Here is a 16,424-nt window from a genome sequence, read left to right on the forward strand (position 1 = left end):
GCAGATAGGGATATAAAGCACGTAGGGTGGGGGATAAACTTACGGGTCTTCAGAACACCATTATGGACAAAGTTAATAGGACGATTACTAAAATAAAGTGAAGTGGGCAAGGAGGTAAATAGCATGTCTCTTTATCAGGTGAGAAGGCTCCGTTTCACGTATTCAATAAATTGAGTCACTGCCATGTTCCTCTAGGCTCTAGGATATAGTAATGAATAAAGCAACATTCCCTGTTTTCATGGAGCTTACATGTGAGATAGGCAATGAAAAGAAAAATATATAGTATGTGATGGTCCTAAGTATTATGCGGGAAATAAAAAAAAAAAAAGAAGGCAGATGGGGAGTATTGAAGCTGGTACAGGGTGAGCTTCCGATGGGGCCTCACTGAGACGGTGGCGCTTTGAATGCAGTCTCCAAGGAAGTTGCAGAGTGCACTGTGGGAAGAGTTTTCTATCCAGGAGAAGATTTTTCCAGACAAAATTCAAAAGTTTTGAAGCGAAAACATGCTGGTATGTTTAAGGACTCTCAGAAGATTATAGTCAGCTATTTAGAATAGCTTAGGCTATTAGCATTTTCAAAATTCTAGGATTCTACAAAAAGTTTGTAAGGAAATCTATATAATGGAAAACTTTTTTCATCTCATCTTATTTGGGGTGGTGGATTTTTTGCTGGGTCATTTACAATAGATTTCAGATGAGGGGTCAAAATACCGATTGAAAATGTGGTAATTTGATTCATCAAGCAATTAAATCACATACCACCTAATCTTTTCAATAGATCATTAATAGGAGTGATGTTCGAGCAACACGATCTGGTCAAAGACAAACCTCTGAAAAGAAAGTGTCCAACGAGAAAAAGGTAGCTTATTATTATAAGCTCTGACGTTGCCGCAACAATGCTTTAGTAATTACCGAAAGCATTTAATTTCATGGTTCCCGCAGCAGGGCAGCCTGCAATGCCCACGTGCGTGAGAACCACTCGGTCGATGACTCAAAGAGCGAAGCAGACCTCGGGGGCAGGCACCGCCAGTGCAGCCTCTGCGGGAGCAGCCTTGGCTGTGCCGGCCACGCGAGCGGCACGTGGTGAGAACTGTTCCTTCATCAGTGGCTGAAGTAGAATGCTCTGGTCCCTGAGGTTTTTCGTGTTCAGTTTTTAAAGTCATCGTGTACTTCTTTGAGTAGGCGAGGAGGAAACGGGAGATTCCAGGTCCCCAAGACAGGTTCAGTGCCCCACCATCCAGTTAGCACACAGTGGGCGCTCAAGCGGTGAAGCATGTGCACCGGTGGGCAGCGCCACAAAGTGAAGATTAATGGCCCCAGTAAATTACAGCCCATTTGTTTGGTGGAATACAGTGTAGCGTTTAAGAACGATCCTGTGAAAGACACTTCATGACATGGTCCAGGATGTATTAAGTGGGCAAAGAAAACAGGTCCAATTCTGAACAGTGTGATCACAATTCTAAAATATGTATGTGAATATGTGAACATAGGAAAAAAACTGGAAAAGCATACCCTGAATTGTCAGCAGTGATGATTTCTGAATAAGGTCATCTTGAGTGATTTTTATTTATTTATTTTTTGAGGAAGATTAGCCCTGAGCTAACATCTGCCGCTAATCCTCCTCTTTCTTGCTGAGGAAGAGTGGCTCGGAGCTAACATCCGTGCCCATCTTCCTCTGCTTTATATGTGGGACACCCACCACAGCATGTTTTCGACAGGCAGTGGGTGGGTCCGCACCCGGGATCTGAGCACCTGGGCTGCCAAAGCAGAAGCGTGAACTTACCTGCTGCGCAGCGGGGCCAGCCCCTCTGGGGTGATGTTTTTTGCGCTTTGCTTTTCCTGATTTTCTATAATAAATATGCATTTGATAGTCAGAGGCAAAAGGTAAAATACTTTAGCACCTTTGGTTTTGTAAACAGATATCCTATACTTGGCAGGAAGTTTTATCTGTATTTATCGTATTTAAATAGGGTATTTTAAATAGGATATTTTAAAATGACTTTTAATCATAAAATCCATTAAGGCATAGATTCATATTGTTGCCTTTTTTTCTTTCCCAAATTACCTAGTACTTTTTAATTTTTTTCGAGGAAGATTGGCCTTGAGCTAACATCTGTGCCCATCTTCCTCTAGTTTATATGTGGGACAGCTGCCACAGCATGGCTTGATAAGCAGTGCATAGGTCCATGCCCAGGATCTGAACCAGCAAACCCCGGGCCACCAAAGTGGAGTGTATGAACTCAGCTGCTATGCCACTGGACCGGCTCCTTACCTAGCATTTTTAATGCAGAATTTTCTATCTAGTCAAAATGGATCTGTTATGTCATTTTTATTTTAGATAATATAACAGAAAGAAAAGTACCAGATCAAGGAAGGCCTGCCAAAAAGATCGAAGAAGAACCAGGCAAGGTAGAGTATAAGTATCTGTTTATTTCTAGACATTTGGAAAATCTCATTTTTATTTTCATGAAGCTGAAATTAAGCTTACAAAACTGCTTCAAGAGGTTAACCTCCACGTGTGTGAAAACCTCTTGAAGCACAAGGAAGCGTCAAGAGGGTTTACTGTTATGGTTTGTGAGGTGTCTCATCTTTAAAACCTTATAGGTAGAGAATGTGTAGTTTGGTTAACAGAAGAGAGAAAATAAAAACACAGCTGACGGAAACCTTCATGTGAGCATCGGCTAGGAGATGGGTGCAGTGGGTGAAATGCGTTGACTCTGGATTCAGCTAGGCCTGAGTTTGCCTATTGTCTCGCTTCCAATTGGCTATATAATCTTGGGGAAGCTATGAGTTTGTTCTCCCAGCTGTAACATGTAATATCTACACAGAGTAGTTTCAAGAATGAAATCACCTGACGTTTCTGACAGCATCTAGCATAGTGCCTGGTAGAGTCTTCAAAAAGAGCCACCATTTCGAGGACCCAATCCCTTAATTTATAATCCATGCTATAATTCCTTAGCCTTAAAAAAAAAAAACAAAGTTATGCCAAAGTGTAAGAAACCTGGCTAGGTTCTTACCAAAAATCAGACATAGATCCTCCAAGGAAGGCAGTACAGGGTGATCTTCACAGGCGAGCAGCTGGACCTCACAGCTCCTCCCTCAAGGTTGGTTTTCTCCTTAAGGATTATCGCTAGTGTCTACCTTTGCAGCCACACAGGCCTCAAGCACAGTGTTACCCTTAAACTCTAGTCCGGGTAGAAATACGTATCTCATTAAAACTCAGAAACGTAGAAACCTCTAAAAATTATGTTGAAATGAGTGGATTAAATTGGCAAAGGTGGTTGAAAGGTACAAACTTCCAGTTATAAAATAAGTAAGTAGAGAATGTAATGTACTGCATGGTGACTACAGTTAATAATATTGTATATTTGAAAGTTGCTAAGAGTAGATCTTAAAAGTTCTCATCACAAGAAAACAAAATTTGTAACTGTGCATGGTGATGGATGTTAACTAGACTAACTGGGGTGATCATTGCACAATATACAAATATTGAATCATGTTGTATACCTGAAACTAATGTAATGTTGTATGCCAATTATATTACAGTAAAAAAAAAAACTACCAAATAACAAATTGACTTGAAAAAGAAAATACGCTTCACATTTTATATGGTTAATCTTACTGTGCCACATTGAAAAATAGTTTTGCTCATATGATAAACTTATTTATAATAATCCAAAGTTATTAAAAAAGATTTTGTCCTTGACAATACTGGTAATCCAATAAACATTGGATTTCTGATTCTCAAACCTTTGTAATTATCAACATAATTTAAGTAAAAAGATACGTATTTGTTAGGTGAGTGAATTTTTCCACCTTAGTTTTCATATATTTTAATTTTTGGTAATACCTAAAACCTATTATATAGTTTTTTTAATATGGATTGGTTCTCCCTCTTTCTGGACCATAGCAATGGTTTATGTAGCTGGTCTTCTGACTCCATGTAAACATTTAATTGTATTTGTTTTTGTTTCTTAAATTATGTACGTGGGACATATCTCTTAACTTTCACATTTTCGGGCCTAAAAAATTGGTGGAATATATCCCAAGAAGAGAGACTCTCACTCTATTCTGTTTATTCACATCCAGGTCATGTCTTTTAAAGTTGATAGCGAAGTAAATACTTTGGAATCACAAACCAGTGTGACAAACGGAAGGGATCCAGATGGAGTCTTATCCAAAGTGGAAAAGTTACCTGAGACAAATCCTGCAGAAGTGAAAGGGAGGCCATCCTTCGCACCAGTAGATTTTCTGTTTCGGCCACCAGATGGTCTGAAGAGCTATGACGTAACACCTAGACTCCAACAAGCACCGCTACTTTGACAGCCAGTGACAGAATGAGATGTTATGAATGAATTCCTTGCTGACATGGAGAACGAATGCCTTTCTTAAATTTGGCCTGTGCTTTTTAAGTTATTTAGTTAGTAAACTATGTTCATTACAAATCATGAAAATTTGACCTCTCCAAAAAATTTTTCAGAAGGATACAATAATGTATTTGACAGATTTGATATTTTCTGTGCATTATTATTTTCACGATTCAATTTGCTTTTTTTTGCTTTTAAGAAGTGACTTAATTGCAACACTTAGAAATAAATTTTTAGAAAGAAGAAATTGCTATACTGCAGCTCAGACATGGTTTGGATTTTTTTGTTTGTGTTTTTTTTACTGAGTACTACTTTATAAAAGCTATCTCAAAAGACAAAATGATTAACTTGTAAAGTGGGGAGAAAAAATCAGTTTGAATCTTTACAAGAAATGGCAAGGTTGCTTTCCAAAGGCTGGCTGGCGGCAGATTGACCGAGAACTGCTCTGCGGCATCTGAGACTCCTAAGTGTGTATGTCCGGTTGAGAGGGCTTTGCATCTGTGGATCTCATCACAGGGGGCAGAGACGGGCCTTCCCGCTGGAGGTGTTTACGGTTTTTCCCTCTAGATTAGACATGTTTTAAAAAACAGAAACATATTTCTATTTTATCCCATGTTTTTAAAAAACAACATAATTTTGAAATCCTTCAGTGAGATGTATGGGTTCATGTTTTACGAAGTGTATTTTTGCTCTTGCTTAGTGATGAGGCTCCAGAAGTAACAAAAGAAATGTTGGCACACAAAAGTGAAACTTCAGTACATCAAGATTCCGACGAATTACGCCGTCCTTTGAGTTCTCTGACAGTTGGGAGCACAGGTATGGTATTTTCATGAATTTTTTACTTGTTTCTCTGGGTTATGGTTTATCAGAGATCGTTTAGAGTCTTTTCCACCATGTGTCTCACCATGTAGCTCAGGGTGTGATCTCAGGGTCAGAAGAGACGGAAAAGCATGGGGAGGGCTATCTGGAAACAGAGCTGGAATGAGGACTGCAGACTGAGAGGGGGACCGAAATGTAAATTTCAAGAGATGAAGAACATTGAGAGACACTGTAAAAGGAGATCTGATGAATGAAATCTTTGAGGCAGAAATAAAATTTTATTTAAATTTTAAATTTATTTACAATTTTAAATTTCAATGTTGAAAAAATTGAAGGATTTAAGAAATTTGTCTTGTGGGGGATGTCGTTATAGGAGTTGCTGCTTTGAAATGTATATGTAATGTTTTCTTTAATCTATAGATCGTGTCTTAAATAAAAATGAAACTACTACTGAAAATTTACATGGCTTTCCAATAAAAGAAGTCCCATCACTTGAAATAAAGGAGGATCAGACATCTCAGCAGCGACATGTGCTGCATTTCAGGTCTGTGCGTTTGTTCCCAGTGTAAGCATTTTGTATTAATGTCTAGACATTTAAAACCAAAATTAAACTATTTTAACCTTAATATAATACGTAGATGAATTAGGAGGAAACTGACCTTGAGTGATTTTTATTTATCTTTTAAATTAAAAATCTTTTTCAATGGCTAGTATATTCATGTGGTTGCTAACTTAAAAGATAGAAAGAGGTACAAGTGAGAAGCCTTTTTTCCAACTCTGCTCCCAACCCTACAGTTCGAACCTTCCACAGAGGCAAGTGTTATTCATTTCTTGTGAATTCTTCCAGAGATACATAATGCATATGTAGATAAACTTTTTCTAAATGTAAACAGTAGCATACTATTCTGTTTTCATTTAATGTTAAATGTAGGAGATATTCCATTTGAGTCCTTTAAGAACTTTCTCATGCTGTTTTTGTGTGTGTTTTAATGGCCGCATGGTATCCAATTGTATGGCTACACCACGATTTACTTAGTAGGTCCCTGTTGCTGGTTGTTTCCATTGAGTTCAGTCTGGTAGTATTACTGTCAAGCCTGCAAAAAACAAGCCTGGATGCTTTTCAATCCTCTCCTGTGCAAATAAATAAAGACCTCAATTTACATTCCCTCAGCAAAATATGGGAGTTCCTATTTTATCATACCTTTTTTTTCAAACAAAGAAACTAAGTTAATGTTTATTTTACAAAAGAAGGATAGAGGGAGATGATGGTAGGCTCCTTGGCCCACTAAATCATAAGATAGGATTATGTTTCTCCAACTATGAAGACTGAAAATTAGAGTTCCTGTTTGGGAACCTAAAAGCCATGTCACCTAAATGCCTTGGACACAGATCAGAGGACTGCATCTGGAGAAAGGCCCCAACGCTCCACATCACACAGGAAATGATGACATACTATGTTCTTGAGTGAATGTAGCAAGGAGATTCTCACATCTTTTCCAATACAGTACTAACCACTTTTTTGGGCTTTGACAATCAAATAGAGGAGAAATATTATCTTCCTATACTTTTAATACTCATTTGTTCTATTATGAATGAGTATATTTCAGAGCCACTTCAGCTGTTTGTAGAACGTAAGGTTTTATGATTGTAAGGGATTTTAGAGATGAGCTAGTCCACCGTGTTGTTGGACTGAGACATTGAGATAATAAGCAATTTACCCAACTAAATAATGTCGGATCTAAGACAAGTCTCCTTTCTCATTAATTAAGTTTTCATTAGATATAAACAGCTAATTTTTTCTTCTAAGAAAAAAAACTATCCTCAGTTTCTCCTGCTAAGATGCTTTTTATAAAGAGACAGATTCAATTTGTCTTGGGCCGGGGTTTCTCAACTTGCACTACTGACATTTCAGATTGGATAATTCTTGTTGTGGGGCCGTCCTCTGCATCGCAGGATGTTGTGTAACGTCCCAGACCAGTAGCACTCCTCTGGTTTGTGACAAAGGTGCTCTAGACACTGCCAGATGTCCCCTGGGGGGCAAAATTGACCAGTGTTGAGAACTACCGCCCTTGGACAAGCAAAGCCTACTAATTAGAATCTGTGAGGCCCTGACACTGTAATTCCAGTCTTACAGGGTTTAGCTTCAACTTACTCTGGGCAGTTGGGTTGGTCTCAGTTCCATGGGCAATACCAGAAGTAAAGACAGAACTCAGGCATGTCTGGTTCTTTCTGTTTCATCTCTGATAAATGAGAACGGAAAGAACTAGAAATATTAGCTTGGAAAGTTGCTCTTGGCATTAACCATCCACGTAAGTTTTAGGTGTAGAAAGATGGACATGTATAGGATATCAACTTGTATTTATGGATTTTAATATATCACAGTTCATAAAATAAGCATCAGCTCTGGAAAATCGCTATTGTATAAGTGTCATATTGCTAATACTTAGATATTAGTATGAGAAACATTTGTAAAGCTGAAACATGTCATAATTTTAGAAAGATTCTCTGATATGAAAGAGAGGAATTAATATTGACCGACTGCCTTGAGTGGGAAAGGAAGCTTGAAGTATAGATTCCAAACAAAGGGGAGGGAACATTTATGTTTTTTGTCTTAGCTTTGTTTATTTTATTTTATTTATGTATTTATTCTTTTTAGGAAGATCGGCCCTGAGCTAACATCTGTTGCCAGTCTTCCTCCTTTTTTTCCCTCTCCCCAAAGCCCTGACATATAGCTGTATATCCTAGTTGTAGGTCATTCTAGTTCTTCTGCGTGGGATGCCAGCACAGCATGGCCTGATGAGCGGTGTGTAGGTCTGGGCCCAGGATCTGAACCAGTGAACCCTGGGCTGCTGAAGGTGAGTGCATGGACCCAACCACTTGGCCACCAGGGTGGCTCTGCATTGTTTATTTTAATATGTCTACATTTATCTGAAACAAAAATCTAGTGTTGCCGAACTTTATAGTTTTGTTAATCAAAATAGCAAGACTTTTCATTTCTCAACATACGTTCACTAGTATCTCTGTGCTAAAATGGTAGATGACTTATAAGGTGTAAGTAATTAGAATGTTAGCAATCATTCCTGGGAGTTAAACGTTTGCCTATTTATTGTTAGATTTTTTATGACTTTTTGAGTGACATCTATATCTAGTATTGTTTAATTATGCAAAATATTTTCTGAATGAAAATGACCTAAATAAATATGGAACAAATTTTCTGATATTTCCTTAATCTTATTTGGAGAAGCTTTTTAGAAAAAATCATTTGTGTGCTGTGTGAAGTCCTTAGATGCTGATGTACAGTGAGTTGTTTGAGGTTGAATTCTTGTAAAATACAAGGTGAGCAGAATGCTGTTTACTATGTAGCAACATATATGAGAATGAATATTGCTACGTTTTAGTGGGAACAGAAGCAGACAGTTAATGCTCAGTATTGGTATGACAAAGTTTTGTAGTCGATGTTTTTTTGTTTTGCTTTAAGGTAAGAGTTTGATTCTGGAAGCCCCAGGATATTTGGGGTGAGGTCGTCTTATCAGCTGGCTGACTTGCAATCAAGGTCCTGTTTTGTTCTCTAGCTTTTAAAAATCTCATCTTTTCCTTAGCAGAAGATCTTATTCCCCTCGCAGTTGGTCAAAAAAGACTCCTTAAGGCAGAAATATTCAAACGGCTTGAAGAACTGGTGGACAATTTGGAATACAAATGAGGCAAAAAGGATACCACCTGTGCAGACCTGGATGGGTTCTGGAACATGGCCAGCCTTCAGGTATGTGGCCAGGATTTGGAATGGCTTAACTTTCGAGTCGCATGTTTTTGGAAGTGAGGTAACAGTAGTAAAATGGGAGTAGTAGAGGCTGCTTAGGTATCTGTAATATTAAAGGAGATATTAGCCCCTTTACAAACTGTAAAGCACTGTCTAAATTTTATGGCTGCTGTCCCCTCCTCCTGCATACTGTCAGGGTAATTTCTATATGGGTTGGAAATTGAGATTCTATTCAGCTGTTGCCTAGTCTGTGATGATTCCATGTGTGCGAAAATGAGGACGAGTCTTCAGTAGCTGGGTCCATCGAGCAGTTATTGTCCCTGCTGTGTGTCAGGCGTTGTATGAGGAGCTGACAAATAGGCACATTCTCTACCCCAGAGGAGTTTATAGTTTTATCAGAGTCAGACATAGCCCCCATACCAATCTGGTGTAGAAAGCGCTGATAGAGGCCGTTACTAGGAAAATCAGTGAAGGTAGGGAGATGACAATTTCTAGCTTTTTGAGCTTATTTTAGAAATAAGCATATAAAATACTAATTCAAGAACCAGTGGCCAAGAACCATGAGACATTTGCAGACAGCCCGAAACCTGGAAGAAGGGGCCGCAGCAGCACAGGAAGGAAGCTGTCTGGATGAGGCCGTGGGCTGATCCAGGAGAAAGAACTTTAAAAGCAAGTGTTAATATGCTCAAAGAGACCAGGCATTTTTTCTGCCAAATGAGAACAGCTATGCAAAAAAGAACATTCAGAGAACGACAACAAGAGCTCTTTGAAGTTAAAAACTATATGAGCAGAAATGTAAGATTCACTAGAAAGATGGAATATGAAGCTGAGATCTCCCATAAATTAGAGCAAAAAGAGAGAGATAAAAGAGGAGAGACTAGATAAGAATATTAAGGGGACCAGTCTAGGAAGTATAATATCCAAATAACAGGGATTCCAGAAAAAGAGAACAGAAAAAATAGTGGAGAGGAAATGATCAATGAAATAGTTTGACATTTTCCTGGAACTGGAGGACCTGAATTCCAGATTGAAGGAGCCCATTGAGTGCCTAGCACTGTATGTCAGTGTAGACACACACCAATGCACAATGAAATATAATTGTACAACTCTTGGGATGAGGAGAAACATCTAGAAACTTCCAGAGAGCAAAAACAAGTTTCATACAAAAGGTCAAAAATCAGAATATCCCTAGATTTCTCAACAGCGACATCGAAAGCTGGGAGAACAAGGCCCTCGAACTTCTCGGGGAAAATAACACTCAGCCTGGTGTTGTATACCCAGCCAGTCACGCTTGAGGGTGGAAAGGCATGTTTCAGACACACACAGTCTGAAATTTTACCTCCCAGGCACCCTTTCTCAGGAAACTGAGAACGGCCCTCACAAAAATGAGGGAGTAAGCCAAGAAAGGGGAAGGAGCTGGGACAGATCCCCAAAAAGTCTAAGGGAATTGTGGCTGAGGTGAGTAAAGAGGGTGAGCAGCAGGCTTAGGAAGCAGCTGTTCAGACTGGAGCAGGAGGCTGGGGCTCGGCGAGATACTGTCTCTGAGGCTGAACGGAACAGAATACCCGAGTGGTTTGCTTTTCTAGTTGTATTAAGAGGGAATTTATACATACTGTGCAGACTTTAGAGGCAAATTGATGATAGATACATTAAAAAACTAAGCAAACAAAAAGCAAAGCAATGATGAAGTCTAGAGAAAAATGTGAAGAAACACAATATTCTGGTAATTATATGGCGCAGAAGTGAATAGTGTTTATGGAGTCACTTTATGACCAGTTGACATAATAATGAGTTGGTTCACTAGCATCCTTCAATGGTGACCAATTAATTTTGTCTTTCTTAGTATCATAATTATTTTATGGATTTAAAAGTATTTGTGTTGGCATCTTTTACAGTCATTATCTTTAGTGATGCTCATTTCCCAGTTTTGGCCAGTGGGAGCCTCTTCAAGTTGGCTCCTGGGGCTTTTATTTATTTTAAAGAGCTATACTGAGGATAAACAATCTACATATGATAAAATCTGCCCATTCTAAGTGTAAAAGTCAATGATGTTTAGTAAATTTACAGAGTTGTGCAACCGTCGCTGCAATCCAAACTTAGAACGTTTTCCTCACCGCAGAAAGATGCCTCTTGCCTGTTTTCAGTCAGTTCCCATTGCCACTCCCAGTCCCAAGCAACCACGAGTCTCCTTACTGTCTCTGTAGATTTGCTTTTTCTGAACGTTTCATTCTAAGAATCACCCAATATGTGGTCTTTTGTATGTGGCTTCTTTCCCTCGGCGTGGTGTCTCTGGGGTTCCTCCATGTTGCAGCACATGCCTGTACTTTGTTCCTTTCATGGCTGAGTAGCGGTTCATGGAGACATCAGTCTGTATCGTCCAGTTGATGGACATTTCCACTATTTGACGATTACGAATAATCTATGAATATTCACTTACAAATCTTCATGTGGGCATGTTTTCTTTCACTTGGGTAGATATGGCTGGATCATGTGGTAAATTTCTGTTTAACTATTTAAGAAACTGCCAAACTGCTTTCCAAATTGATTACACCCTTTCACGTGCCCGCCAGCAGTGTGTGAGAGCTCCTGTTGCTCCGCATCCTCACCAGTGCTTGCTCCTGTCTCTCTTAGTATTGGCCATCCTGTGGGGTGTGAACTGTCATATTGTAGATTTGATTTGCATTTCCCTAATGAGTAATGATGATCAGCATCTTTTCATGTGCTTATTATTAGACATTTGTATGTCGTCTTCGGTGAAATATCTATTCAAATCTTTTTGCCCATTTTTAATTGGGTCTGTCTTTTTATTATTGAGTTGTAAGTGTTCTTTGTATATTCTGGATACAAGTCCTTTATCAGAAATATTTGCAAATATTTCCTCCCAGTTTGTGGCTTGTTCTTTAATTTTCTTAATGGTATCTTTTGGAACACAGCTGTTTTTAATTTTGATGAAGTTCAGTTTATCAATTTTTTTAATGTTGTGATTTTGGCATTATTTCCAAGAACTCTTTTTGCCTAACCATAGGTCACAAAGATTTTATCTTATGTTTACTTCTAAAAGCTTTATCTCTTTCACTTAGGTCTGTGAACATTTGGAGTTCATTTTTTAAAAAAATTAAGTTGTGATTAATTATTTTTTGCTAGGAAAGATTTGCCCTGAGCAAATCTGTTGCCAGTCTTCCTCTCTTTTTTTTCCTCCCCAAAGCCCTGGTATATAATTGTGTATTCTAGTTGTAAGTCCTACTAGTTCTTCTGTGTGAGCTGCCACCACAGCATGGCTACTGCTAGACAAGTCATGTGGTTCCACACCCAGGAACTGAACTTGGGCTGTCAAAGCACAGCATACTGAACTTTGACCACTAGGTTATCAGGGCTGGCTCTGGAGTTCATTTTTGTGTATGGTGTAGGAAAGAGCCCAAATTCATATTTTTTCTTGCAGATATCCACTTTTCTCAGTCCTGTTTGTTGGAAAAAACTATCTTTTCCTCACTGAATTGCATTGGCACTTTTGTTGAAAATCAATTGGTCATAAGTGTAATCCTGAGTCTTTTTGACATTTAAATTTTTTTGAGAAAGGGAGATTGAGAGTACCTATTTGTATAAATGCAAATAGAGTACCTATTTGTATAAACAGAGACTCAAAGCATATTTACCCAACTGTTGACAGTGGTTACCACTTTGAGGAGATTGGAAATACCAGAAGGATGGGATCATACATTCCCATCCTGCTAGTATGTATATTATTTGAATCCTTTAAAATGAGATTGTGCCAGGGTCAGCCCAGTGGTATAGTGGTTAAATTTGGCACACTCCACTTCATTGCCCCAGGGTTTGCGGGTTCTGATCCCAGGCATGGACCTACACCACTCATCAAGCCATGTTGTGGTGGTGACCCACGTACAAAATAGAGGAAGACTGGCACAGATGTTAGCTCAGGGCCAGTCTTCCTCAAGCGAAAAAAGAAGAGGATTGGTAACAGATGTTAGGGCCGATCTTCCTCACCAAAACAATAAAAATGAAAATAAAATGAGATTATGTCAAGAGAAAGAGAAGGCAAGCTACAGACTAGGGGAAACTTTTGCAAAAGACCTATCTGATAAAGGACTGTTTTCTAAAATATACAAAGAACTCTTAAAACTCAACAATGATAAAACAAGCAACCTGATTTAAAAATGGACAAAAGAACTGAACAGACAGACACTTGATCAAAGAAGACAGATGGATGGTAAGTAAGTGTATGAAAAGATAAGATGCTCAACATCATATGCCCTTAGAGAATTGCCAGTTAAAAGTAAAATGAGACACTAGTACACACTTATTAGAATGGCAAAGATCCAAACCGCTGACAGCACCGGATGTTGGTGAGGATGTGGAGCAACAGGAGCACTCATTCATAGCTGGTGGGGGTGCAAAATGGTGCAGCCACTTTGGAAGACAGTTTGGCAGTTTCTTACAAAACTAAACAGAGTCTTACCATACGATGCTGCAGTCACGCTCCTTGGTGTTTGCCCAAATGAGCTGAAAACCTGTGTCCAGACAAACATGTGCACAGATGTTTATAGCAGCATTGTTCATAATTGCCAAGACTTGGAAGCAATGGATATGCTCCTCAGTAGGAGAAGGGATAAATAAACTGTAAAAAAAAAACAAAAAAACAAAAAAAAAACGGAGAGATTGTGTTCACACTGTATAATTTAGGATATCTCTCCTACCATTTTAGTCATCAAAATAGTTTGGGAGTTATTCACATATGACATCCTTTATGTAGATTTTTAACATAAAATAACAATGAACAATTTTACCATAAGAATTCATTTGAATACAAAATTGACAATGACAGTCTAATTTTATGTCACCAGTCCAAGTCGTTGTCAATTTGTTTGAAGCTTTTGGGCATTAATTTGTAAATTTAATATGGTTAGCATTAATCTGATAAACTTGTGCTTCATTTATTAACAGATACAGGATCTACGCCAGAAATTCAACAATCTGACCATACTTGAGGAGTGTGGATGGGAGAAAGCCAGCAATACGAGCAAAGATGTGTTTCAGGTAAATTTGTGGATTTCTAATATAGACTTTTACTTTAATGAATTTAAGCTTTAGAAACATTTAGCTTCAGGTTTTTCATTTCACAAAACGTGTCATCTATTACAATGTCCTGATTGTCTTGAAGAGTGAGGAAAGGTCAACACAAAATTCAGGATGGTTATTTCTGGCGGGGGAGGTGGGGCTGAGATTGGATTTGGTCCTCCTGAGAGCTTCTGAGTTGCTAAGTAACGGTATGTACCAGTGTGTTTTATTCTTTAAACTGTACCTATACATTGTTTTGCAGTAATAATAGCAGTAGTACATAATTTATATAATGTGCCAACTATGCTTCCCAGGCCCTCACACACATTGACTCAGTTAATCCTCACAACAGTCCTGTGAGGTGGGTGCCGTTATCCCCGGGTGGGGAATCTGAGGCCAGGAAGACTCGAGCACGTGCCCAGGGTGGAGCTGGGTTTCTCATTCCAGAACCCATGTTCTTAACCCACAGGTTATGCCATCTCTGCTTTCTATACTCTTGTGCGTGATATATTTCAAAATGAAAGAACTTTTTAAGTAGAAAAGAGGAACAATGACTCTTAGACTCTCTCTCTTCTTCCCAAATTTTATCATGTAAAATTTCCTATTTTCTCTGTAAAATTGGCTTTGTTGACATGATAGATTCCATTCTTATCTATTTGTACTAATTTTTTTCCCAAAATATTTTAACTCCAAGCTTTTGGTTCAGAATTGCTACTTCTCAAGCCAGCTTGGAGCCCTGCCACTTTTTCTTTTAGATTTTAGAAAAATGCCTCTGGTTGTAAAATCAGGTTTCTAAACTGGTACTTTATTATGCTGTGTAATCCAAATAAAAACTCTGTTTTGAATTCTGTCTTAGGAGTTTAAGATGTTAGAGTATTAAAGGATTATTGTAGGATTGTTTTACTAATGAAGTCTCCTTATTTTACTAATGAAGTAATGTCTTAGTAAGACGTTAGTAATGTCTTACTAATGACAAAGGCCCTGAGGACAGTGACGAGATTGATTGAATGAATTTCAAGTCTGTTAAACAGGAAGGATGCTGGGACATTTGGACCTGCCGTGCGCATTTCTTATCGGGTGCTTAGTCCTGGGGACATAACACCATCAGTGACGCAGATAACGGCTGTGTCAAGACAGCATTATGTCGGAGCCTTGTAATTCTGCCCCTTACCACCAGTGTTTCTCTCCTACATTATTTTATAGGCCACCGTTAAGACTACTGAACAGTTAAAATCAAACTAATCTTTTATCTATACTTTGGAACCATTCCCCCAGATCTCTTATTCATTGACCTCTCATCCCATCAGTTAGCCTTGTTCTCTCTTTTCCATCAGTTTTTAGACATGTTGAAGGGTCCTATCTTTGTTTACATTAAACGACAACCACAACTAACTCCTTGAGGGCAGGAACTTTGTCCTTTACCTTTGACCCCCAGCATGTTTAGCACATACTAGGAACTTGATAAGCATAAGATGGATGTGTGAAATATTTTAGGCATGCTTTATTCATTTTTCTTATAAGATGGTAATGAGTTGCTTTAGTAAATGTCATAATTTCTCTTTGTAGGAAAAAGTTGTCTCGGGTATAGCGAGTGAACCAAAACATGATGATGCTGGGATCGCAGATGGGGGTCGCCTCGCTGCTGTGAAGAAGGCAATGAGAGAGAGGATGCAGCCGGGAGAGCGTGCTGAGGCCGTGGGCTCTGCGGTGCCAAAGGAAGTTGATCATAAAGCGTTTGACACTGGATCTTTTAGAATTGAAAGTCCCGTTAAATCATTCTCAGGTTAGTTTTTCTGTTGAGACTACTTAAGAAACGTACTTGGGTTGGATGGGAGCTTGTACAGGAGGTGAAAAAGTTTTCACAGGAATCAATATAAGCTGTCTGTGATTTCTGGAAAATAGACCACATCCTCACCACCAAACACTTGCAGATTTTGTTTGATGGATGGGATTAGATTACCTGAAGTGACATATCTCCTAAAGTTGCTTTTCTGTGTTTTCTAAGTGACTTCACTTCCATTATTAGCCCCTAACCCCACGGTCCTGGGAGGAAGGTCCCAGGTCCCAAGAGGGAAGGGCGATGAGCATGAGGAGTGAGGTGATTTCCTTCAGGTTGGTGCCAGGCTGGATGAGAATTTCAGCAGGAAAGGAAGCTTAGGCACCAAACCATCACACTTCTCTGGCTGTTCTTAAAAAATGACGCTTAGGGAAGGTGGGTTTGGTTTTATTTTCATTTGTATCAAAACTTTTGCCCAGATCTTTTTGAAACACAACAGGCCAATCCACAGACAGAAAGGGGACTCATGGTTGCCAGGGGCTGGGCGTGGGGAATGGGGAGTGACTGCTACAGAACCCGGGATTCCCTTGTAGGGGGATGTGAATGTTCGGGAACCAGACAGTGGTAATGGT

General features: G+C 39.0%; 1 protein-coding gene and 1 long non-coding RNA gene across 8 annotated transcripts in view; one reads left to right on the top strand and one right to left on the bottom strand.

Annotated features, from left to right (window-relative positions):
* Positions 1-16,424, bottom strand: part of LOC139043866 (serine/threonine-protein phosphatase 2A regulatory subunit B'' subunit beta-like) — a 59,068-nt gene that overhangs the window by 20,880 nt on the left and 21,764 nt on the right. For 2 of the 7 annotated variants that reach the window (XR_011500925.1, XR_011500926.1), the window contains exon 3: positions 13,417-13,575. The exons of the other annotated variants lie outside the window; for them this stretch is intronic. The gene's annotated coding sequence lies outside the window, so the exon portion shown is untranslated. The remainder of the gene's footprint in view (positions 1-13,416; positions 13,576-16,424) is intronic. 7 annotated transcript variants of the gene reach the window in all.
* On the top strand, positions 1,855-13,247 carry LOC123283915 (uncharacterized). The gene is made up of 2 exons (XR_011500935.1): positions 1,855-2,408; positions 4,089-13,247. It is a non-coding gene; the product is annotated as an uncharacterized lncRNA (long non-coding RNA).

The sequence above is a fragment of the Equus asinus genome, unplaced genomic scaffold (assembly GCF_041296235.1).
Source record: "Equus asinus isolate D_3611 breed Donkey unplaced genomic scaffold, EquAss-T2T_v2 contig_4, whole genome shotgun sequence".
In the NCBI taxonomy this organism is placed as follows: domain Eukaryota; kingdom Metazoa; phylum Chordata; class Mammalia; order Perissodactyla; family Equidae; genus Equus; species Equus asinus.